Source organism: Pavona decussata, unplaced genomic scaffold (genome assembly GCF_977016875.1).
Source record: "Pavona decussata unplaced genomic scaffold, jaPavDecu1.1 SCAFFOLD_233, whole genome shotgun sequence".
In the NCBI taxonomy this organism is placed as follows: Eukaryota; Metazoa; Cnidaria; class Anthozoa; order Scleractinia; family Agariciidae; genus Pavona; species Pavona decussata.
Genome location: NW_028145638.1, coordinates 5,270,001 through 5,296,090, shown reverse-complemented (window position 1 = coordinate 5,296,090; position 26,090 = coordinate 5,270,001). Strand labels below are relative to the sequence as shown.

The following is a 26,090-nucleotide window of genomic DNA, read 5'->3' as shown; positions in this document are numbered from 1 at the left end:
CCTTATCCAATCGTTTATCCAGATCTCACATTTTGTACTGAAGTGGAAAACCTGGAAATTAACAACATGTAATACCTCCCACTCTAGCTTCCCAAGAAATTTTTGCGACAGCATATTTCTTACATTTCTCGTTATTTGTTTTTTCCTGGCGGAAATTTGATCACAAAAGTTAGTGTAGCGAAATATTGCCCCTTCGGTGCGCACTCACTGCGCCTTGCTGCGTGGATTTCTAAAACAAATAATCCAAAAAAGAACAAGATTTCATGGTCAGGGAAGTATATTTTTTCTAGTATTTCGAAAGGTTAATTACTTAACTGAGTTTTTTCTAAGTTCGTAAGGAAGACGGAGTCCCAGTTTTAAGGCGTGCAGACTTGCGCGCCAGCCACGCTTTCAAACTTCTGGCTTCGAGGCTGTCCGCGCAGAGGGAAGGTGTCCTCACAGAGGGAAGGTGGGAGCATTCTTGTCTCCTCTGCAGTCGTTTTGAGAAATTTTATCCTCAAAAAGTGAAAACGAGTACCTGCGCACGTGGTAGGAGTCCGGTGGCAAGCACAGTTCCGGTACGCCGATACACACCAACCATTGTCTAAAATAATAATTATTGGAGAACATATATCTACTATATCTCAAACTATGGAACAAAACAAAACTTTTCCTCTTTTTACTTAAAGGCAGACTGGGAACCGGTAAAACCGGTTTAGCCACGTCGCCCTGCTTGCAAAGGGAGATGGGATTGAATGCTGGCTGCGCGCGTTTTCACCTTCGGCGCGAAAAATTGAAAGATTTCATCGAAAAACAGTCCAAAAAAGGTCAGTTTACTTTCTAACACTTCCTAAAATGTGTTAATTATGCTCTATTTACAATTTACATTTAATTTGTTTACTGGTATGGTCATTTTTAATCCGGTTTTAAGGTGTAAGTGACTTTCAGAAGCGCCATGTGCAAAAATTTCCCTCGCTTGCCGTTTGGCCGTGTAAAAGTTGATGGTTTCAACAAAATGACAACATGACGTATAACTTTAATTGCTAGTGTGGATTGAGAAAGAGAATCTCCTGACTTAGATGCTTAAGTCTTAGCCCTAAAAAAAGCAGTTCCCTCTTTGAGTACCGGAGTATAGATGACGTAAAATAAAAGAAACAAAAGACAGAAAACAAAGGAACTCCAAACCCCAACAAGACCTAACCACAATAGTTGTAAAACAATACAAATACAACACTCGCCGGTACCTGCAAAAAGACCCAAAAGGGGGGGAGGGGGGGTGGGGGGGGGGAATGAGGGTACTCTTGGAGTCCTAGAGCCACCAAGCCTGTATTACAAAGCCTTTCTCTTCTTGGTGCCTGGACAAAAATGCTGACTCTGGCTTAAGGTGATTCCACCGAAAAAGAAGGAGTATTTAAAATTGTCTAAGACTTGGTTCAGTTCATAACTATGTTATGAACATTACAAAAACGCAATAAAAAATGAGGGTCACCGTGCTCGTTTTTGTGCAACCTGGATGGCTATTATTGTAAAAAGATGACCCACGAGGTTTATATTAGGAACGCTAGTAATCAGAAAAGAGAACTATCATTTCTAGAACAATTAATTTCGTGCACTAAAATATCGAAGCAGTTCAACAACATTTACTTTAATCTTACACAACAAACTATTTTAATTGAACTGGAATAAAGATTATGAAAGAAATTAAAGATTTTGCTGCGTGTGCACGTAAGCAGCACTACCTAAATACATGCTTTTTAAAGCATTCAAATAAAAATATCTCAAAGTAGAGTATTAAACTTTTCTTTACATCGCGATATATAGTGGTCAACCGTATGACGTTTAAATTAATGCCTTAAAAAATGGGGGTCACCGTGCTCGTTTAGAAGAAAAGGACCATTTATTTTCCTGCCGAGCTTAACCTGAAGGAAATCCAGTAATGTTTTGCGTGCGCGCGCTAAATGACGCGAAAAATTATGCGCAGCAAGGCTGCGCAATGCAATTCAGCGGAATCACCTTAAGGCGGGGGTACACCCGAATTTGAGTGAAATTTGAACAGGTTTTAAGAATGGATAGAAGAAAGAAAAGGATTTTTGGAACGCTAACAGACAGTCGATACCCACGCAAGAGCACCCCAGGTTTCTAGTGGACTATCTTGGTATCCGTCTATTAATTATTAACCACAAATTCTAATTTTAAAACTTCACTAAACCTTCAATATTTCTTATTTCTCTTAATTTTACTACTCTTTTGAGAAAAACTATCTCCTCCCAAATATACCTAAAAATCACCCAAAAATTTACAAAACACCCCAAAATATTGATTTGTGTAATGAGCATAGGGTTTTTGTATTGCTTGAAACGCGAACGAGATATTTCCGTTGAACCGATTTTAAGCGGCGTGAAAACGGCTTTCAGGTGTACCCCCGCCTTAATGGAGTCTAAGGCCAAGTTGCATAAAGCATCTTAAGATTTGTGACAGTGCCTACAAATAAGGAAGTATTTTTGTGTGGTTTATGATTATGTGGAGAAAGCAGATCTTTTCAAGGGCCATTAAAATCCAAAAAGAAAATTGGGGGTAACCACACATTTTTAAGAGATGATGAAGCAACAATTCTAAAAAAACAACAGAAAAGTACAAAGCAATGTATGGCGTTTTTTCCAAATTGAAGCTTTATTATCTCTGAATAATGCATGGTTACCCCCAATTTTTTTTTTGGATACCAAGAGCACTTGCTAAGTTCTGGTTTCTTTGCATAGTTTTAAACCGCACAAAAATATCCCTGTATTAGTAGGCACCCCCTATAGGAAACCTGTGTATCTCGAGATGCGCAGAACATATGCGCAGTAACAAAAGTAGGCACCATCCTTAATTAAGCTATTTATGTTACCTTTTTTATTCTTAGTCACTGTAAGTGCATTATGAACTTTTAAATGCACTAACAAGAACCTTTAAAATAAAATTATTATTATTATTATTATTATTATTATTATTACTATTTATTATAATTAGTGGTAGTAGTATTATAATGATTAGTGGGGATTTTTATCATTTGTCAGACTAAGATGCATAGTGAAAACGAGTACGTGTGCGCGTGGTAGGAGTCGCATACGCACAACCCCACCAAAAGTTCCAGTATGCTGATACACACCAACCATTGTCCAAAATAATTAGAGAACATATATCTACTATATCTCAAACTATGGAACAAACGAAACTTTTCGTCGTTTATAGGCAGACTGGGAACCGGTTTAGCCATGTCACCCTGCTTTCAAAGGAGGTTGGGATTGAATGCTGAGGCATGTGTTTTCACCGTTGGCGTGAAAAATTGAAAGATTTCATCGAAAAACAATCCAAAAAAGGTCAGTTTACTTTCTAAAACTTTCTAAAAATGCGTTCATTATGCTCTATTTACAATTTATATTTAATTTGTTTACTCGTCTGGTAGTAATGGTCATTTTTAATCCTGTTTTTAGGTGTAAATGACTTTCAGAAGTGCCAAGTGCAAAAATTTCCCTTGTTGTGCAGTTTGCCCTTTGCCCGTGTAAAAGTTGATGGTTTCAACAAAATGACAGCTTGACGTTTAACTTTGGATGCTAGTGTGGATTGAGATAGAGAATCTCCTGACTTAGGAAGCATGTAAAGCTGTCAAAGGACATTCCAGGTAAAGTCTTGTGTTTATGTATGTGTTGCGAATGCCTTAAGGTGGCCGAACACAGTTTTCGCGCGCTTTACAGATTCTGTTAGTGATGCTATTAAGCGCGCGCTAGGGTTGTGGTACGTAAATACGGCATTCGATAAAGTGATCCCTCAATTTCACATGAAATGGATAATAAAGGTAAGTTTTGATCCTAAATAACTAAGTTTCATGTTTCTGGACTCTTTTTCGTTTCTTTCCGAGCAAAAAAGTCATTCACCGAGACCTTTTGCATGCTTTTCAACTTTGCCATGAAACCCAATTAAAGCCACGCATGCGCATTTGACCAAAAAATTGCGACTGGTTGTTTTCGTGGAAATGAACTGTTTTCTAAGGAACCGCTCATTAGAATTTCGTAAAATTTGGCATGAAAATAGTTCCCTAAAAGCGTAACTCGCCTACAGAGAGAAACCTAAATCTAACAGAGGGTATCTTCACAAAACATCAAAATGCAAAATCAATATTTACAGGAGATCTGTCTGTTAAAATTACATGAAAATAGTGCAACGGTGTCGGTACTCTTAGAGTCCTAGAGCTACCAAATTTTGACCTTGAAGCCTGTACTACAAAGCCTTTCTCTTCTTGGTGCCCGGACAAAAATGCTGACTCTGGCTGAATGGAGTCTAGGGCTAAGATGCATAAAGCGTCTTAAGATTTGTTACAGTGCCTACTAATAAGGAAGTACTTTTGTGTGGTTTATGACCATGTGGGCAAAGCAGATCTTATCAAGGGCCATTGAAATCCAAAAAAATAAATTGGGTGTAACCACACATTTTGTAGAGATAATGAAGCAACAATATTGTTATTCCAAAAAACAGTAAAATACAAAGCAATGTATGGCGTTTTTTCCAAATTGAAGCTTTATTGCGCGGGTTGCCCCGAGGGGCATACCGTGTCTAAAAACGGGTCGATTTCTTTTTACGCGGGTTGCCCTGAGGGGCATACCGTGTCTAAAAACGGGCTCCGTATCTTTTTTTTCATGGTAGCCACAAATCTGCACATTAATTTATTCATTAAACTCTCCCCTCTCCTAGTCGGGACATATTGTTCTGATTGTCTTCAACAAAAGCAGGCCAATCAAAATCCATTTTTGTCGCTTATATCGCGAGGGAGGGGACCCACTCACCCCTACCTGTGTGACATTAAAGCATCATTTGATTTATTCATTAAAACCGGATTAAATTTGTGACGCCATATTGTTAACATGTTGTGGACTCAAGTGTGCCGTTTTCAAACGGAAATTTCACCATTTTGAAGCGGTGAATCGAAAGAATAACTTCTAAGAAGCACTCTACATTTAAAATGGTGGAAATTGGAGAGTTCCTGACGAAGGAATCATGCTTTGTTTGACAGTCTTAGAAGCACGATGGGAGACTGAAAAGAGGTCATTGAAAAGCTAACGTTATCGTAATGGAATTTCCGGTAAAACCCTAAGTAATGTAACACAAGGGAAACAACATAACGCGATCTTCGTGACTCAAACTATTCCATTAGCAAGGATAGTTTTATCAATCTGCGAAGCATACAGTTGGAATAAATGAATCAGCCACAGCATCATGCGTAAATGCCAGTATAGGCATCTTGTTATATATGCATGCATGGTTACCCCAAATTTTCTTTTGGATATCAAGGGCACTTGCTGAGTTCTGGCTTCTCCGCATAGTTTTAAACCACGGAAAAATATCTCTGTATTAGTAGGTATTCCCACCCTATAAGAAACCTGTGTATCTCGGAATGCTCAAAACATATGCGCAGTAACAAAAGTAGGCACTTCCTTAAGCTATTTATGTTACCTTTTTTTATTCTTAGTTACTGTAAGCGCATAATGATCTTTTAAATGCACTAACGAGAACCTTTATTATTATTATTATTATTATTATTAGTATTATCATTATTATTATTATTATTATTAGTGGTAGTAGTATTATAAGATAAGTGGGAATTTTTTGTAGGTCGAAACAATTTTTGCCCACTCTGTTTGGTCTTCCCAATCCTATTTTCTTACCAGTTACAAAAAACCCTGTGCTTGTTACAGTAAAAACCCGCATATAAGAACCTAGAATTTTCGAGGTCAGGCTGAACAGGTTCAGATTATATTTTAGGGTAGTTTTTCACAATTCAGGCTGATTTTGTTCTTAATAGGTTCTTATTTTTCAGAGGTTGTCGTAGTTGTACTACTAATACAAAATGGTGTAGCACTTGTATTTTCAACAACAAAAATGCTTGCCTTGTTGCACTGTAGCTTTATGGAAAACATATTTCTAGTGAAAATCCAAACAAATGTAAATCAAAGAAAACATATACACAATTAACAACTGCATTAAGCTGAGTGGAAGAAGGGTGCCTGGGAAGTCCCAGGGGCCTCCACTGTGACCAGCCAGCCCCTAGACAGTAATACGCTCCCATGGCTGGCAATCCCCGCAACCCAGCCATGAGCCCCCACACCTGGTCATCCGGACACCCGTCACACTGCGTAAGCAGTGGAAAAAGGGGAATCAAGGGGAGAGGGAGGGAGGGGCAGAAAACAGAGACAATCCGACAAGAATACTCCACAAAAACGCTACGAACCGCCACGCTTAAACGCCACTACAAAGCAGTGCTCTGCGCATGCGCTACCTACCAAGAGCCGCTGACCACCCAATGAATGCCAGCTTTTCTTTGTTGTTAACCTAGTTAAATTGCATTTAACTGCATTTAACAACTGCATTAAGCTGAGTGGAGGAAGGGTGCCCGGGAAGTCCCAGGGGCCTCCACTGTGACCAGCCAGCCCCTAGACAGTAATACGCTCCCATGGCTGGCAATCCCCGCAACCCAGCCATGAGCCCCCACACCAAGCCGAAGGGACCTCCGGGCTGTCCAAGGACAATAGCCCGGAGCCTAAAGAGGGGCTCTTGCCGGGGGAGCCCGAGCCCCTAACAAAAACACCGCCAGATCCCGAGGCACCCAAATACTAAGTGTTATCCTGAGATCAAACATACCTGCTAAATCAACCTGCCCGTGACGTTGAAAAACGACTGCACAGGAGTCCTGACATATAACTGGTAAGCATCACTGGACCAACCACCCAAGGTCTTTATCCAATGATCAGGGAGACCCTGTTGTGCAGCTGTAGTGGCTGCTCCGATGCGGAAACTGTGACCTGAAAAAGATCCGGTTATCCCCGCAGCAGACAACGTAGACTTAAGAAAATCCGACAGTTGCGATCGAGTTAGAGGGCGACCATCTTGGTGAATGAAGAGAGGACCAGGTGCCGGGCCCCGCTGGTGAAGGTAAGCCATAACTGAAGAAATAGGGCAAATGGATGTGCGACCACGCCCCAGGTAGATAAAACAGCCCTGACGAAAAGGGTCCGTTTTTGAACACTTGATATGAACCCGCAAACAAGGCGGATCAGAGGTAGAGTCCAGCTGCAAATCCTGAAGTGTCAGATGAATGTTAGGATCAAACGGAGAATTGACAGTGAATTCCCCGGCCCTCAAGAAGCCAAAGAAACCCACGCAACATGCGGTCCACATCATGGACTGGGTATAGTCGGAGAGAGTCAGAATGCCGTAAATAACTTTCATCAAGTCGCCCGTGACTGGTTGGCGCGAGTTCGTTCGGGAGCCCTGATGCCGCTTAATTCCACGTAGTACTCTTTGGAGCTGCAGACAGTTGGCAAGGGGATCACTGAACCCCATATCAATGTGTAGAGAACGGACTCCAGAGAGATACACCTTGATTGAAGTGTGATGGAGGTGGTCCGCCAAGTGGGAGCAAAAACGCATCAGGGTCTGCTCTGAAGCTGGGAGAATGAAGCCGTCCTGGTTCACACTGCCATCCTGAATGCAGAAGTCTAGGAATTGTTTTTGAGCTGAAGAATAAACGCGCCGGGTTGATGGGGCAAGCCCATTGGAAAGATAGAACTGACATTTTTGGGTCACAGAGCCAGAAGCTCCTCCAAGATGGCTTCCGGAATTCGAGTTGCTGTTGCTGCTGCATGAGGTGCCAAAAAATGGAACTTCTGAAAATTAAAGCGAGAAAGGGCATCAGCCACAGGGTTTAGCTTTCCTGCTACATGGGTTGCGGTGAAGGAAAAACAATGCCGCGCTGCTAAGAGGGACAAGTGTCGGAGGAGGGCCATCAAGGTAGGTTCGCGAGAGGTTCCGGACCGTAGGACCTCAACAACAGCCATATTGTCAGAGCAGAATTCCACACGTCTGGTGGACCACCGGGAGCCCCAAAGAGAAGCCGCTACCACCACGGGGAATAACTCTTTGTAGGCCATAGACAATGCCATTTGGGTAGACGACCACGCACCAGTAAACCATTCCCGCTCAAAGATAGCCCCATAGCCAAGGGAACCCGCCGCGTCCGAGGACACTTGAAAATCGGGCAAAGGGGCCCACTGAGGGGAGAGGAAAAAACTGGAGCCATCCCATGCGCGAAAGAAGTCTCGCCACCAAGTGAGGTCCAAGTGAAAATCTTTATTCAGCCGAATAGGGTGGTCATCTTTTCTGAAGGCTGACAGAAGATTTATCATCCGAGGCAGGAAAGTACGACCCTGTGGGACCACCTTGCAGGCATGTTGCAGGTGCCCAATAAGTGACTCCAACTCTTTACGCTTGCAATGCTTCTTGCACGACCACTCATCCAGTAGACCCATAATACGGTCAAATTTTTCTTTTGGTAAACGAGCCTGAAGAGCAACAGAGTCCAACTCAATGCCAAGGACTGTCATGACTGTAGAAGGACCTTCAAGTTTATCGGGGTGTAACGGGACACCCCAATCAGCGAAAAGTTTTATGCAGGCAGCAATGCTTTGTTCACACTGAGATGAATTGGGTGGGCCCAAGGTATGAAAATCATCCAAATAGTGCTTGAGAAAAACCACGTTATAATTATGACGAACAATCCACTCCAGTAAATCCGCGATGGCCGTGAAGATAAAGGGAGCCGAACGCAGACCAAAAGGAAGAGCTAGGTCGACAAAGAAGCTACCCCTCCACTGCATTCCCAAAAGAAAAAGGTCGTCCGAGTGCACTGGCACGATTCGATAGGCACTCTCTATGTCGAATTTGGCCATCAGCGTCCCACGGCCATACATCATAATCCCACTGATGACATCATCCACTGACATATACTGAATGGAGAACCCATCCTTTGGGATACCATCATTGACGCTGGCCCCTGTCGGGCTGGAGAGGTCAAGGATAAGACGCCATTTTCCGGGCTGATGTTTCTTAGGAATCACCCCAAAGCGACTGATGTGAAGATTGGGTATAGGAGGAGTAGGAATGGGGCCAGCTATTCTTCCCTTGACCAACTCGTTCTGCAAATAAGAGTCAATAACTGAAGGCTGAAGCAAAGCTGAAGGCATGTTTCCCGCGGCCGATCTCAGGGAGACAGAGGACGAGTTGAAGCCTAAATGGAAACCATGGCGTAGACCGGCAATGACATACTCCGCCTTAGCCCTGTCCGGGAAATGGCGTAACTCGAACTCCAGCTTGTCCACGTTGATGGGAGAGACCGTACCTGGAGGATGCAAGAGGGAAAAGGAACTGTCCAGAGAGGGGGATGGATCCAAGGTAGGGGGGCGCTGAGAGAGACTGTGCGTGGACTGGGGAATCCCTGCCTGGCAAGGAACCTCTGTAGAAGCCTGATGAGCGATGGTCGGGATAGCAAACTTGGAGGGGTCGCGATGCACAGGGGTGTCGGTCCTCACAGTACTGGAGCCTGAGCCGTAACGCTGTGAAGAGGAGGAGTAAGAACAACTGGAGAGAGCACAACTTGAACTTGAAGAACTGAAACGCAGCTGACGGGAATGCAGACTGTTTAAATTATTTACACTATTTACAAATTGCGGAGACGAGGCTTTAGCGCCGTCGTCGCTTGCCCCCTGATGGTGTGGGTGACCGGGAACGCCGAGCCGCCTGGGCAGACCGGTATGGGCACGATGTACTGCGGTGATCTCCGCTGCAGGCCTCACAGGCGTGGTGAAACCGACACTGGCCAAAGGGCCAACGGCATTCACCAGCATTCCACGAATGGCAGAACTGGGTGGAGTGAGGGTTGTGGTCAAGACCTTGCGGCGAGGATAGAGCCTTAGGTTGGTGAGCAGACGAAGCAGACGAGCTGGGAACCAGCGTATGAAAGTTGTAAAGGTCAGGATTCATTTTAGACCAATCCCTCAGGCCTGTCGCGGCGGCGTCTTTCTGAAATGCGGTGTCGTATTGTTGCCAAGCTTTCCAAGGGAATTTCTTTGCCGTCTGGATAACCAGAAGCTTGTAATGAGACAGATCAGCCCATCTTGATGGTTGGGAAGCGTACAGTACTAGGCAATAAATGGTAAATGCCTCCACCCATGTAAGGATATCTTGTATTTCCACCGTTCTTTTACGAGCCGGAGCGACCACGAGTTTTCCCTTCAGGAAGGTTTGAGTCTCCGACTCGTTTACCTTCAGGTTGTCCGGAAGAAGGTCCGCCAGCTCCACGAATTCGCCGCTTGTAATTTTGTTGGCCAGCTTGTGGGGGATGGGTGAGTAGCCAGGGCCGATGACAAAGTCTTTCCCAATAACAGGAGCCGTGGATGAAATGGTGGGGAAGGACGAAAAAGGAACGCCCCCAACGCTCGCTGACTTCTGCGAAGCCGACGAGAGGGAAAACGAGGGATAGCCAAAGGCGGGAGATGGAAGAGTGGAAAAGGTAGAAACAAATGAAGGAACGACAATATTACCTGACGAGGTGGATGATCGCGTCGGTAGAACGGATGAAAAAGTCGAAGGACCAGCAGGAATCGTGTTCGAAGGGGCGGTGTGCGAAGGCGCGATGTCCCGGCCTTGCATCGACGCGAGAATCCCCGGTAAGCAGTCCAATAAAACCCACGACATCGCCTGGGCCAATGCCTCACCGGTGAAGGTCGGTCCAACGGGCTGCGCTACGGAGGAAATCGCGGCGACATCGCTCGGTGGCGCTGTTTCCTGTGATCCAGTAGTTGGCAAAGACGGAGCTGAGTCGGGGAACATGGCGGAGGCGAGGCTGTTGTTCGTCGATCGAGCCATAAAACAGAGACAACTGATCAAAAAATGAACGCGTCGTCGACACCGAAAGACGACAAAAACTTGAAACTATTGATGCAGGCAGAAAAAACGGGCCACTTGAACGCAGAAAACAGAGACAATCCGACAAGAATACTCCACAAAAACGCTACGAACCGCCACGCTTAAACACCACTACAAAGCAGTGCTCTGCGCATGCGCTACCTACCAAGAGCCGCTGACCACCCAATGAATGCCAGCTTTTCTTTGTTGTTAACCTAGTTAAATTGCATTTAACTGCATTAACTTTTTGTCAGAAGTTTCTCACACAATTAAAATCCAGAATTTTGACCATCAAAATTGGAGTGATTGTTTTTGTATAAGAACCTATTTTTCTTTGCCAGGCTGAACAGGTTCTTATATTTTTGGGTATTTAAATGCCAAATTTCAGCCTGTAGGTTCTAGGTTCTTATATGCGGGTTTTTACTGTATCGGCTTCCCTGAGGGGGTGGGGGGGGGGGGTGGGCACCAGGCCACATAGATGTGCACATAGGTGTGGGAACTGGGGATCTTGTGCGAACTTTGCAACAAATTCAAGCACTTGAAGTGGAGGAAATGTAGGGGCTGAGATTTATGGCAAACCAACTCAGGGAAATTGCGGGGACTTTGCTTTTGCTAAATTAAAGAAAGAGGATATTTGAAGCAAGTTGTCTCTAAAGAAACTGTGGTAGACGAAAAAGAGAGGGTATGTCAATAGATGAGAATGGTGTATTATTCAGTAAGTGACATAAGTATACTCAGAACAAAATCCAAGTGCTCCTGAGCACTCAGATGAATATGAATAGTAGAAATTTTCACAAGAATTTTTTGTCTCAAGCATTAAAGTAACCATTCAAGGAACTCAAATGAAGGTCTAATGTTAACGTACAATGTATTATGTTTCCAAGTAACAATGAACGGAGATGATAGCATGTTCTTCATTAATCTTGCCATTGTATATATACGGTAGTTGTCATTAATCAGGACAGATTTAGAACAGCTGCTTGCAGAGAGTTTAGGCCAGATGAAAAAGTGAACCAGATGTTTATAGCTCAAGCATCAGCCAGGGTTTTTATTAGAAGCCAGGACACGTGTACCAGCACTCATCTACTTTGAGTAGAGTATCCAGCTTCTTGAACTACAAAATTGAAAAAGATCAGCCTCGAATAAAACAGGGCACGAAATTGCGCCTGATACAGTCGCCAATGCTCCTAAGTTTTCCGTGCTGGCGACCAAGATTCGAAAGTTAGTCGCCACATTGGCGACCAGAACCCTTTGCTTTATCCTTCCTTTATGTCGTGTGCAACAAAATAAAGCTTGGAAAAAAAAATCGGTGAGAATGGCAAGGTTTATTTGTAGCAAAACCGTCACGAACTCTCCGTTAACATCCGCCATCTTGGATAATTCAGAGGCTGGGTTATGTATTGTGCATTCAAATGTCCCTTTTGCTAACACACGTGAACTCTGAAATATCCAAGATGGTGGATTTCGTCGGACTTTCATTAATATTCATGTCGCCGAGTGATTTAAATTTAAAATGAGCATCAACCAGGATTGGGAAAATTTATTTCAAATATTGGCTGTGCGTACAAACAGGACCGAGGATGAGGTTTTGGAATTCGCACAGGCCATGGAAGAAAAATATGCCGACAAGAAGAAGTTTTTTCTCACCTTGCCGCTCCGTGGCCATGTGGGATTACCAAAAGACAATTGGCAATGTCCCTGGTGCCGGAGGATATTCCTTTACGGCAAGAAATAGCACCCAAAATTACTTCTGCTGATGGAAACCGTCTTTTCATTGCTGTTTCTTTGGCTTTGGTGGGCGATGAGACGCAAATGAGTCTTTTGCGTTTGCTCGCGGCTGTTGAGCTCATTTTGAACTGTGAATTTTGAATAATTTCCAAAAATAAAAAAAAAACCTACCATGTGATGAAATGTTGGTGATGTTCATTCTTTACTGTGACCAAAAAATTTTGTCGTTTGCTATTCTTTAGACATCAACAAAACCGTCCAGGCATTAATAACGCTAGGAAAGGCTACGATTTGATATTATCGTCTATGATAACGCATTTTTATTGTTTTTTGTTTTGTTTCGGAAAATAATGGCTACTAACTTTTTGCACTTGGCGACCACTTTGGAATATTTAGGGGCCAAATGACTCCCTAAGAAAAAAGTTAATTTCGTGCCCTGTAAAATCAACTGTTAATCAGGGCTGTCACTAAGATTTCAAGTTGCTGGATAAATACGACAAGTAGGCGGGGAATCAAAGGGCTAGGAATTTCTTTTGGTTCTATTTTTCTTCTATTTTCCTATGAAAATAACCGGGGGCCACGTTGTTAGTAACCGGGGGAAATCCCCGTCCCCCGCCTCTTAATGACAGCCTTGTGTTTCCTGTAAGTTAAACATCACTTTTTCAATTATCTCAGGTCAGATCGTTGAAATAAAGTTTACCTTAGCGAGACAAACACAATACAATTATACTAAGCTGTAGTGACTTTTAACTTGTTCCATTGTAAGATTAGGGAAGGAAGCCCTGGGAACAACAGTGGTGTCTTCTTGTCCATTTTGCTTTTGGATTTATCTTTAAACTTTTTATTTTTGTCATACAGTAGTGGAATAAACAAATTTTCAGAGAGCACTGACCATTCTTTTCTTGTATAATTGGGTAAATTATGAGTAATGACAAAAGGAGAATTTCTTTCCTAGAATGTAGGAAAATCATTTCCCAGGAGTCTGATTTTTTAAAATTTCCCAGACCTGCCAAGAAGCTAGGCCTTCAGTCCTTGCTTAGTCAGGGTACCTGCCTGCTCAATATCATGTGCCCTTCTACTTCAAAACTTAATGAAAACCCTGGCCAGCATAACTGTTTAAGGAGGTTAATGAAACACATAGGAATAGGTCTGATGTCAATGTAAAAGGCATTGCTTTAATAGACTGAGAAACAGATGGAGAGTGATGAAAGAATGCTCTTTATTATCATTTGCTGATACATGTTTTATTATTGTAAAGATCTAGAATAGCCTGCAGGGCGTTCAGGACAAGAAAATATAAAAGATTGATTTTTCATCACTCGCAGAATGTTTATTGCCTCCAGCGTTAATACGGTATTGTGCAAAAAGAAAGCAAAAATATTTTGCCAAATTTCAGCTATTGTTCAACTGAAAAATCGCCAATATTTCTGACAAAGTTTCGTGATTTTTCGCCAAAATTTTGAACAGATTTTGCAGAGTTGTGCAAAAATTTGAGTACATCCCCGAAAATTCGCTAATCTAGAAGAATGATGTTTTGAAGCGATTTACTTTGAACCGAAATGAAATTTCTTATAGCTAATCAAAAATTATTAAGGTGGCCGCACACAGTTTGCGTGAGCTTGACAGGTTCGTTTGATGATGCTGGTAAGCACGTGCTAGAGTTGTGGTAAGCAAATATGGTGTCGATAAAGAAATCCCTTAATTTTATATCAAATGGATCACAAACTTGAGTTTTGTTCATAAAATAATTCACTTTCTCAGTTGCAAACTTTTGCTTTTATGGCCTAATGAAGAAAGTGAGTTCACGAAGAGCTAAGCCTTTTTGCATGCTTTTCATCTTTACTGTGAAAACCCAATTAAAAGCCACACATGTGCATTTGACCAAAACATTGTGCCTGGTTGTTTTTATTAGTAGAAATGAACTGTTTTCTTAAGAACCGCTCATTAGAAATTCATGAAATTTGACAAAACAGTAGTTCTCTAAAAGCGTAACTCGCCTTCAAACAAAACCCAAATCTGGCAGAGGGTGTATCTTCCACAAAACATTAAAGTGCAAAACCAATATTTACAGGACATCTCTCTGTCAAAATTACATGAAAGCAGCATCACTATGTCAGTATTTTGTGAATTTTTCCGGAGACAAAAAGTGGAAAAAATCTAATAAGTGCATTTTCTAAAAATTAAGGAAAACTATTATTTGTGAACAGTTAATAGCTCGCTGCATTGCCATGGCAACAGCATTAATTATTTAAACTGCAAATCAAGTAATTACATAAAAAGAGCGTCACTATGTCAGTGTTTTGTGAGTTTTCTGAAGACAAAAAATGGAGAAAATCTGATGAGTGCATTTTCTAAAAATGCATTGCCATTGCAATAGCATATAAAGTGCAAAACCAATATTTACAGGAGATCTCTGTCAAAACTACATGAAAGCAGCGTCACTATGTCAGTATTTTGTGAGCTTTTCTGGAGACAAAAAATGGAAAAAAATCTAATTAGTGCATTCCCTAAATATTAAGGAAAACTGTTATTTGTGGATGGTTAAGCTCGCTGCATTGCCATGGCAATGACACCTAGCTCAACAACAAGTATCAAAATTTATTCCTTCTTAGTTAATCTTGCACCATGTTAATTTACTAACACCTGTATACTAGAAACTTGTGTTTGGCCATCTTAATCTTAAATTTTTTTGTTTAGTATTTTAATAGTTTTTATTCCATTTCATTTAGTTACAGATTCACAAATGAAAACAATACTAGTAGTAACTGAACACACACACACACACATCTACAAAGGGCAGTAATTAGGGAGCCACAACACGTTGTTATTATGGCTATTATTTATATTTTTGTTTCTTTTTATGAGCACCAAATATCAAACGTGGTGTTTGCTGAAAACAGATGTACTTACCCCATTTATTTAACAAATTGCTAAGTTATCTGGTGATTTATCTCATGATTTAGCGATTTTAGTTTTGAGCTGATAAACTACTTTAACCCTCGCAATAAATACTCTAAAGCTAGGTCTGGTTTCAACATTATTCAACTATTCTACATTCAACTATTCTACAATTATATATGTGCCATTTTGCCATTAACAAAATATGATTTACAACTAAATAATCTTTACAGTCTAAAATGCCTGCAAGCATTATGTTTTTATCTGACAACTGATTTATATTTATATTTTATATTTTTATTGCTAAACTGCTTGATAGCTTCCACCCAGAACTCCCTAGTATAGTGGCAAGATACAAAGAGACGTTCAAGGGATTCATCTGTTTCTCCACAAAATGAGCATGCTGGTGATGATAAAATACCGATTTTACATAGAAAGGCATTCGTAGCTATACATCTGTTCAAAAGCTTATATTGAAACTCACACGATTTGGTACTTCAGAGCTCCATTAGGCCAAAATCAGGATTTATGTCTGGGCTCCAACCAGAGAATAGTTTTGGGCTCACTTTCATGGCTCCAGGGCTCCAAAGTTTGAGGGAATAAGGGGGTTGGATGTAAGATGATTGTTCTTTTCCCCGTGTGATCAGTAAAACAGTCATGAGCTTGATGAATGTGTTTTTAATTTTACAACAGATATATTTGTGTAACACATTGAACAAAGTCACTTATTTTAAGTTATTTTCTCTTTTTTGGCAGACAAAGAAGAAAACCAGATGGATAAAAGATGGACATTTGTGGCGAGTGGAGAGGCTGGACTGGAAGACAGCAAGGACAAGAAGAATCCAGATGACTTCAAACACATGGATTGGTTTGAATTTTATAGAGCCCCAAGATTACTTTCATTATTTAATACAATTAACTTTTCCCAAAGCTTTACAAATTTAAATGAACTTTGACCCCGCCCGGGAGGTCTTTGAATGTGGGGTACAGCTGGCCCGGGGTTTTCCTCCTAGGAGCAAGTGGACGTACGAGGAGGTTTTTCACCCAGCTGTTGTTCCACAACCCCCATTCAATTTAGTTGTTGCTTTGGATTTTTTTTTTTTTTTTTTTTTTCATTTTATGTATTGACAGCCCAATACTATTTAACCAGCTACAAAGTTTTTGTCTTGCATACAGTTTGTAAGTAAGCCAACATCTATCTGATTTTTGCAATGCTTTACGATCTCTAGAATATATAATATCTCAATTGAGTCATTTCATCTTTAAATTAGGAGTGATGGCTCAATGAAAGCAATTTCTCTTTTTTTTTTTTTTTTTTGGTCAGTAAAATTACCCCTAGCTAGCAGAAAAACAGACATCATCTTCCTTCTGTAGCTGGTTAGATAATACTGAGCAACCCCAAGCTTGCCAACCATCAAAGGATGATGCAGGGTATTACCTGTACCTTATTTTGTTCCATTATTCAAATTTGAATTAACCACTTTTACCTGATGTTTGCAGACACTAAATTTAGCAGAGGAAATACAATTTCCAATCTTAGAATGTACTCAAATGCTGCTGCATTTGTGACTAAATTTTTCACAACTTGCAAACTTTAGCAGAAGCCAATTGGATTTTTTTTCCAGTCATTTTTGCTGGTTTGGTTGGCAAGTTTGTTTGACGCCTTCTCTTGTGAGTGTGCCGCCATCAAGTATACAAACAAGTGTCCATTTTTGTTTGATAGTAAAAAAATGTTTTACAACTTAGAAATACGCAGATCTTTTCTTTTTCCTTAAAAAAAGGTAAAACTATGGAAAATTACCATGCTCCTACACAGCTTTCAGCTATACTCAGAGCATTCCTTTGCTTTTTGGAGGATTTTCTTTTCCTACTATTAATACCCAAAAGCACAATTTTGAAGAATTTGCAAATTTACCCTGGCTGGAAAAATAAAACATTCTTCAGAGGTATTCAGTTCATGTAGGATCAATGAAACTTATAAACATCAAAATCAACAGTCAGTTAACATCTTCCTCTCAAAACAAACAACAACAAAAAAAATGAGAAGGTAAAGTGCTAGAAATTCTTTCACTTGAGGTGTGTTTGATAATCCAGCGTGAAACATTACAGCATCAAGAAAATTGGTGGATTAAGTTTTTAACACTGAAGTGAGACACTTGTTTGTACCCAATTGGAGGAATAAGTTCATTGTTCCGACTGAAGTTGTGCTGACATTCCAATATTCATTTTATTTTAGCGGCAAAATTCATTCTTCTCTTCAGAATGCAAATTAACATGTGTGAATTCTTTTCTTCAGAGAAAAAGGTTTTAAATTTGGAGCTTTTGCTTCTATCGCAGACGTTCATCAGCAAAATGAAATGTAAAAACCCCGCTTTTCATCTCTGAAAAGCTGTGTTTTTACACTTCATTTCACTGATGAAGCTTCTTTGATGGAAGTGAAAGTCCCGAATTTAAAACCTTTTTCTCAGAAGAAGAGTATTTACACTCGTTAATTTACGTTGATTTAGAATGTTAAATGGAGACCTGACAGCTGGCCTAAATTTAAATTCTTTTAATATGCTCTGAGATTTGCTAAAGTCTTATTCCTCCAACTTCTGCGCTCAACTTGTATTCAAAACAGTAATGGAACTGCTAAAAGACATTTAATTTATCTGGCCTTACTAAAGACAAAAATATTTTCTTTATTGAATGAGTCTTAAACTTCACCGAAAAGCCAAAGTGACGTGCAAATTCTTCTGTTCAAAATCCAACTGATAGCCAACAATTTTTATTGCAATAGTTATTGTGGCAACAACCAACAGAAAATGAACAGGACAAGATACCTTGAAACTCACCAATCACAAGCCTTGGACAAGCCCTTTTGAACTGACAGAACAAAACCTCTAATTGATTCTTCTAAATAAATTGAAATCAAATTACATGTTAAACATAACTGTTGGTTGCAATTTTGAAGTTCAGAGTTTGCCTGTTAATGCCATTTATCATTCAAAATTAATGTAAATAGCAGTGTCCATTGCTGTTTTAATTTACATTTTATTATGACCTACATCTTTCAATCATGATCATGTTGAACAAAAATGTACAATGCAGTAAGCATTAATAAATTGGGAAAGGAAATTAGTTTGACAGTACTGAAACAACACTGCGTTCAATGGTGGTGACAATTAAATCATTATTCTTTTTTTTTGGCTCCACTGTGAAATGACATCTCATAACATGTTAGACTATTCCACACTGTTGTCAGATCAGTATTTTCATGCAAAATTATAATATTATTTGTATATTGATTCTTAGCATTACATGACAAACAGACTCTGCTCTCATTAACAGTAGAATACAGTTAATTAATGCTCAACATGATCATGATTGGGTAGTGAGTTAGTCTAAGTACTGTTTTACTCATTTCAAAACAAAGGAAGCAGCTTATAAATATATTAAGTGTTATGCAAAAATGGAGCACTAGATACAGATAACTGTTCAAAGTTTCTTGGGTACATTATTCACATTATTTTACAAAATTTTATTTTTGTTTTCATTAATTAAAATTTTTATTCTCTTGCCATAAGGGGCTTGCAGGGATAATGAAACAATTTAACCAGAAACAATTTTTTCCGTATATAGACACAATTATTCTGCTTCCTTTGTTTTGTAGAACACAAGCTCATTTGACACTGAAATTATTTTAAGCTTTTAAAGGTGATAGTTCTAAGAAATGGTTTATTTTGGGTTTTTTGTTAGACAGATGATATCTTTCAGCCACTTTACACGAATTATACTCAATGTTATTGAGGATGAAATTTATGGTGTTGGCCTTGGTCAAAAAATGGCACCTAATCATAATGTTATTTCTGGCTTTTCTCTCTGGAAAACCTGTAAGGATTTGGAAAAATAAAACTAGTGGCTGAAGGATATTTTCTGATTTTTTGTTGTCGATGAGCTTGATTTGTATCTATAATAATTAATTTTTATTGTTTTTGCTAAGCTTTATTAGCAGGTAACACAAACTGGCGGCACACTCACAATCTAGCCAACCATCTTCCTGCCACTGGGTTGTGGAAACTCTGGCTCTGAGAAGGTCTGTGTTTCTGGTGTCCTCTGCAATATTCCAACCGAGAATCCTGGAGGGTTTATTCTGATCAACTGATTTCTGACGGGTGATGTGGACACTGGGAGATTCACTGTTGATTCACAAGAGGACATGACAACATGGAGGCAGGTGAGGGTTTGCTTCCTTTGTCTTCTGGGTTTAATTCAGCTTTGCTTGGATACCACATTGCTAAATTATTGCAGGGGGAAGTTATTTTGGTCAAGATGCTTGTTTCACTTCCACTGTCAAGGATGAAAAACTTAGGTGTTTAAGGGACAGGGCTATGGTCAGGCTACTCTGATGGATGGTGATAGGGGGGACATTAAGAGGCTGGGGACCCTGCACGCCCCTCTCTGTCGACTAACATGTAGCAATTCGGATTGAGCTGGAAGCCTTGTTGAGGGGATTCTTTGCTGTTTAGCCTTGTAGTCTGTAAGCGGGGTGGGGAACTCCCCACCTTCGCCATGCTTACAGCCTACTTGCTGTGTTGCTGCCTAATAAAGTTTTTTCTGCACATTGAGCATTTTCTGCAGTCGCAAAATCCTTGTACTCCAAATTCTTAACTTTGAGCCAAAACATTTTCCAAAGTTTTTAAACAAAGTTTACTGCCCTATCAAATTTTGACTGTATGTATAATCACCAAATTATGCCAAAAATTTATTGATCATTTCCCTCCAATGAAAAATTATGAACAAAACTTTACCAACCAAATTTTCTTAAATAATAAATAAAATAATTGTTTGTCTTGCAATGTAGTCACTTAAGTGGTAGAAGATTGTGATCTACAACTTAAGTAACAACATCATGAGACAAACGATCGTTTATTTATTATTTTAACCCACTGATTAACAAAACACGTCACATAGTACAAAATTAGACAGCGGTTAACAGATGATAACCGTTGCCTGATTTTTTCGACAAGAAAAAACAAAGAAAACATCACAGTTTTAGGCTTTAGATGTTTCAATCCAAACCAACAAACTAGTCAGCTTACATTTATTTTCCTGCAGTCATGCTGTGGCTAGCACTGGCTGTTTCTTCATTTCACATAAAAGCGTACGTGTTTAAGGAATTAATCAGAGGGTTATGAATAAATAACCCCCTTTCTGGTTTACTGGTATATTGGATGATAATGCCCTCAGTTTAAAGATTGTCCTCAAAATTTCACAGTTGCGCTTGAAGCTTTGTTTCTGGGCCAACTGTTTACTTTTTTAGACAATCTCTCAGCCTTGGGCATCATCCTTTACTTGTTTAGTTATTTTTTTTTTTTTTTTTTAATATTCTCTGATATACCAGCTGCCTGATGGGGTTTATTTAGTAGAATTATTATATTCCACCAAAATGATCAATTATCCTTTTCACAAATTAATTTTCTATCTAAAACATCTTTCAGTTTTGTTGAAAATTAACATTTTGTCTCCAACTATAATCCTTGAAGGAACACAGCTACTATATTCAAAAAACAATTTCTTGATGAATTTTGTTCAGATTCCAGGACCCCAAGTACACGATACAATACAAGAATCATACACCTTTCAAGTGTTTGTGTTCATGTATAGTGTTTGGGCTGCCTGTGATCAGATGAAATTGACAGGGAAATGTACTATAACATCATGGGACATAACAGTTTAAAAAATTCAGTTAGTCCTACCTTGGCTCTTTACTTTTATTAGAAAAAACAAAACAAAATGCTTATAGATGTACTGTTGTCTAATGATGTCACAGTTCATATCTCTTTCTCAAATCATTAGTAATTCAGGAAACAAAATTGAAATCATTATCGTGAAGGTGGCTTGGCAAATGTGATCTAAATTATCATAAAATTTGGTAAACTTTCTCCTTCAATTTCTCCAAGAATTATTAATGGTTTGAGAAGCTATATCAAACACTCGATTAACTTTCATCCGATTTCCAAACAACGCGAAGTTGGTCTAAAAGAAACTCGGCTTCGCCTCGGTTTTTTTTATGCCACTTTTCGGGTTTGGAAATCGGATGAAACTCTTCCTTTGTTGGGTGTACGATTCCAGAAAATTAATTTGCAATTAGCCTAGATTTTCATTTCTTTAAAATAAATTGACTAAGAAAATCGTAACAAGAAATTTCTTTTCACGGCCCGCACTAAATTATGCATGCTTACAAATTTTGTTTACATATGAATTCAAAACATTTGACAGCTTTCATAAAAAAAATCTTTCACCACAAAAATTATTAGCATTTTATTGCACGTGCTTTTTACGTCGTCCGAAGCTGTGTGCATAATTTCATTTCCCAGTTCAAACTCCTAAAATCATAAACAGTTTTTGTGAAAGTGCCGTTATTTGCCTTTTATTTCACGCCAAACGTTGAGACAACATGCACATAAATCGAGTTTTACCGCTGGCATCAAAAATTTTATTAGAAAAAATTTAGGTCGGCTTTCTTTACACATTATAATTTTCTTCTGCTTGGATTTTGCGACTAAATGGCGTGATAAGGGGCGGCAAATTTCGCATTTGGCAGCTTCACAGAAAGAACTACCCTCCACGAGACTTTATGGTGCTCTTTGATTTGCTGTATGACAAGGTGCGGCCGGGGAAATGGTAGACGGCACGCTGAACCGGTCTCGTCCTCCTCCTCTTATGATGAAACGCTGACCTTGCTCTAGAGCAGCGACGCCTATTTTCTTAGTCCAAGACAGTGGAAGATTTAACACCAAACATTCAGGGGAAAATTTAATCTTGTTTTACCGAATTGCCAAATTATGAAACAAGCATATTGCAACCACTTTCAAACTGATTGGCACTTAAACAAAAATTTAGGAATTGCGGTACCCAGGCAAAGTTGGATTGGACTCTAGAGGACAGGGAAACAAACCCTCACCAGCCTCCATGTTGTCATATCCATTTGTGGATCAACAGTGAATCTCCCAGTGTTCACATCACCCCTTAGAAATTATGAGATCAGATAAAACTTGACAGGATTTCAAAGTTGGAATATTTAATGAGGACAAAGGAACACAGAACAACTCAGACCAGAGCGGAAGCAACCCAAACGGCAGGGGGGTGGTTGGCTAGATTTTTTTTTTAATTCTTTTATTATTTCAACTTTGTCACTGTTAAATAAAATAAACCTTTTATCACTGCAAACTTAGTGCGTGTTGTTTTATAATAGTGAACCAAGCAAACTCAAGGTTACACTAAGCCTTTTTGACTGTGTTGCGTGCAAAGACCTGTAAGCCCTCAGCTTTAGAGTAAAGTATCCAAAGCTGTACATCATTTTGAAGCTTAAAGAAAGGAGAAACATAAGAAATCAAACTTCTTTAACACAAAACTACACCCACTATCAAATTTACTGAGGTTTATAAACATGAACTACCCATGCAACCACTTTACTCTACTGAACATCCAAAATGCAAAATGTTTAGGAGGTATTGGCCTCTAAAGCCATGTCTGGGATTTTTTAAGTCTGCTTTTGTTTTGAATTTACAAGCTCAAATGCAAAAACTGGGAGACAGAAATCATAAACCAAACTTCAAGTCACTTTTACTTTGTTTTGAAGAGTAATGCCAAAAATCCCTGGCAAAGTTTTCAAAACAAAGTAAATGCTATTTGAAGTTTGACAATTGATTTCTGACTGACATTTTTTGCATTTGAGGTTACAATTTCAAAACTAAAACAAACATCAAAAATCCCTCACACAGAGGCCAATAACTGCCAAACATCTTGCAATCACTGGATGTTAAGTAAAGTGAAATGGTTGCGCGGGTAATTCACGTCTATATTCCTCACTAAATTTGGACTAGAGGTCTTGAAGTGGGTACAGTTTTGAGTTAAGGAAGTTTGATTTCTTACATTTCTCCTTTCCTTAAGCTTTATAATGATGTAAAGCTTTGGACACTTTACTCTGAAGCTAAGCACTTACGAGTCTTTGTACATAACACAGTCAAAAAGGTTAAGTGTAACCTTAAGTGTCTACATGGCCCATGACTATTTGTTTACTTGACATCTCCACAAAGTGTAGACAGGTGTCCCAAGCCTGTCTGATTCTGATGCTTTTTAACGATTCAGTTTAGCTTCATTTGTTATGCACTGAGCCTTTCAATTTACATGGGACACTTGCCTACACATCGTAGAGATAACAGGAAAAAGAATAGCCATAGGACACGTAGACACTTCAAAGCCCTGGGATGGCTACATAAACATCAATGCTGGGCTTATGCTAACAAGAGACATTCTGGCCCCAGTTGATCAAAGAGTGGATAACTTCATCCAGCAGCTAAACCACCATCTAGCAGATAAATGTACTCAACTACCATTTTATCCACTGGATAGCTACTCTTCCGCTGGATAATGTTATCTACTCTTTAAACAACTGCGACAACGTCTTCATGTCTGATGTAAGCATGTTATAGCATGGTAATGATTATGTAACCAGCTCCATTTTAATAAAGAGCAGATCGATAAAATTGACGTTATCAAAAGACAACCATACATCAAAATTAATAAAAAAATCTGTTTTCTGTCTTGATCTCAAACTGCCAATCACTTTCATTTGAACTATAATAATTTTGTTGTCTTCAAAACTATTTCCCAGCAGAGGATTTTATTCCTTTTGTCTGTTTCCATGGCAATAGTGTGATATCTATACAGACAGTCCTTACATATTTTGCTTGTGCCAAAGAAATTTCCTGAACTTTTTACCCAAAAAAATTGTAAACAAATTTAAATTCTCTATACATCCTTCTCATGATTTGATAATACCTCCACTAATTCTGAATGGATTGCATTTTCAACGTTAAAATGAATGTTATCTCCAACAAAAGCCTCACTTGACATAAAATGTCCAAATGTTCCAGTATTCTTATTCATTCCCTTATATTTCTTAAACTACAAAATGGTCAAACATTAGACTAACAATTTGCTTGGGTTCCCTGTGTCAACAACTAATACAATCAGAAGACTTTTGAGTTCAAGAAAATTTGCTCACAAACTATAGTCCAAGTCATAACCACAATAAATTCTTCATGGAGTTTATCGCTCAGCTTAATTTTTTCCAAACGTTTTGTCCAACTGAGTTTTTCCAGCATTTTGGCCCCCGAATTGTCAGAAGAACAAGTCAATTTACTTGTTGTTTATAAGGCTTGACAAGTTTGATTGCATGTTTTGACCTTTTTTAGGGAAAACCTTTGCCAAAAATGTTTTGATTTTCAAGGTTACGTAGCAGTGAAATCAATACTAAAAACAAAAACAAATATTTTGCACAGTAAAATCTAAGCATTGTTTCATTCCCAACAGTCTCTGCTTTCGTCAAAATATCGATCTGCTCTTTATTAAAATAAACACACATACAAGCCAAGTGAAGTTCTGCTTGTCTAGAGTACACCCAAGTTGACTTATATCCCCTCTACAGTTTACATGTTCATTTCAATTTGTAGTAATTGGCATGATGACATCATGTTTCTACGATGATAAAATGTCTTACAGTGTGATGCAGCTTTTTGATGTGAGTAGTTGATTGGTTTGGGTTGAGTTCCAGAAGACTGACACTATATTTTTAATAATTCCAATGGACGGAAAATCAAGCAATCTTTCTATCTCCTTCATCACCTGTGCAAAACAATCATTGTGATGTGTCAAGAGTTTACTATTCACACGTGAAGAGCATCCATGTCATCTTTGTTGGCAAACTTGTAATGTCACTTTCAAATCATTTGAGCCTATGGCACAGATTTTTAATGCATGAGAATCTGAAGCTTGACAATGATCCTCTTGATCCTCTCCTTGAGCATTCTTAACTTTTTGCATGCCAACATTTCAATAAATGCCATTAAGGCTTCAGAATGCCAAAATTAAAAAAAATTTCAATAAAACCAATAAAAAAGTTGGTCTTTTGTCTGATAATTGGATGCAGACGTGGGACAGCAGAACTTTACTTGGAGATACAACTACAATGTACAAAGACAGTGTTTGATTACAAATCCCCATTGTCACAGCACAAATTAACCATGAAATATCGCAAAACAAAAGCAATTTCAAGTTTTCCCTGTGCCCCTTACAAACTTGCATGCAAGTTGAATGGTCAGTAGACATAAAACAATCTCTAGTAAAAACTTTCAAACTAACTGGGGAATTACATGTAATCATGCACTTTCTCTGTTAATGTAGCTACAATGCATGCATGCCTAAATTAAAAGGAGAAGTGTTAGTATCAAATCCAAAACTCACTGTTTGAAATTTTGTTGTTTGTCCATTACACCATTGTCCAAAGCTCAATTCTGAATGTTCAAACAAAAGTTGTCCAACCATAATACATCTAAATGCAATTTAAGCTGTTGAGATAGTAGTACAAAATATGTACTGCTATCTCAATGTGCTTGCACATTTCACAACACTTCTCCTTTTAATGCTTGGTTCACTATTGATAGAACAAAACAAAAGATTATCTACACTGTTCAGCTGGTCACCACTTGAGCAGTGTGCATCTTCCATCATCTCATCATGCCTCTGATCCTGTAATACAAATATGCAGATGTTAAAAAATCAGGCCCAGTAACTCAAATTTTCCACAATTGTTGTTTGATAGATTGATAGACGATTATTTTTAGGGAAAAAAAAGGCAGACAAATCACAGGGTTATGCTCCAAATG

General features: G+C 39.3%; 2 long non-coding RNA genes across 3 annotated transcripts in view; one reads left to right on the top strand and one right to left on the bottom strand.

Moving 5' to 3' along the window:
• The first annotated feature begins 540 nt into the window (after nucleotides 1–540).
• LOC146458565 (uncharacterized) lies at nucleotides 541–17,941 on the top strand. The gene is made up of 5 exons (XR_014858191.1): nucleotides 541–806; nucleotides 3,211–3,338; nucleotides 3,453–3,640; nucleotides 16,135–17,769; nucleotides 17,815–17,941. It is a non-coding gene; the product is annotated as an uncharacterized LOC146458565 (long non-coding RNA).
• A 2,779-nt stretch (nucleotides 17,942–20,720) lies between these two features.
• LOC146458564 (uncharacterized) overlaps nucleotides 20,721–26,090 on the bottom strand; it is a 6,793-nt gene continuing 1,423 nt past the window's right edge. For both annotated transcript variants that reach the window (XR_014858190.1, XR_014858189.1), the window contains one exon: nucleotides 20,721–25,953. This is a non-coding gene — a long non-coding RNA (uncharacterized LOC146458564). The remainder of the gene's footprint in view (nucleotides 25,954–26,090) is intronic.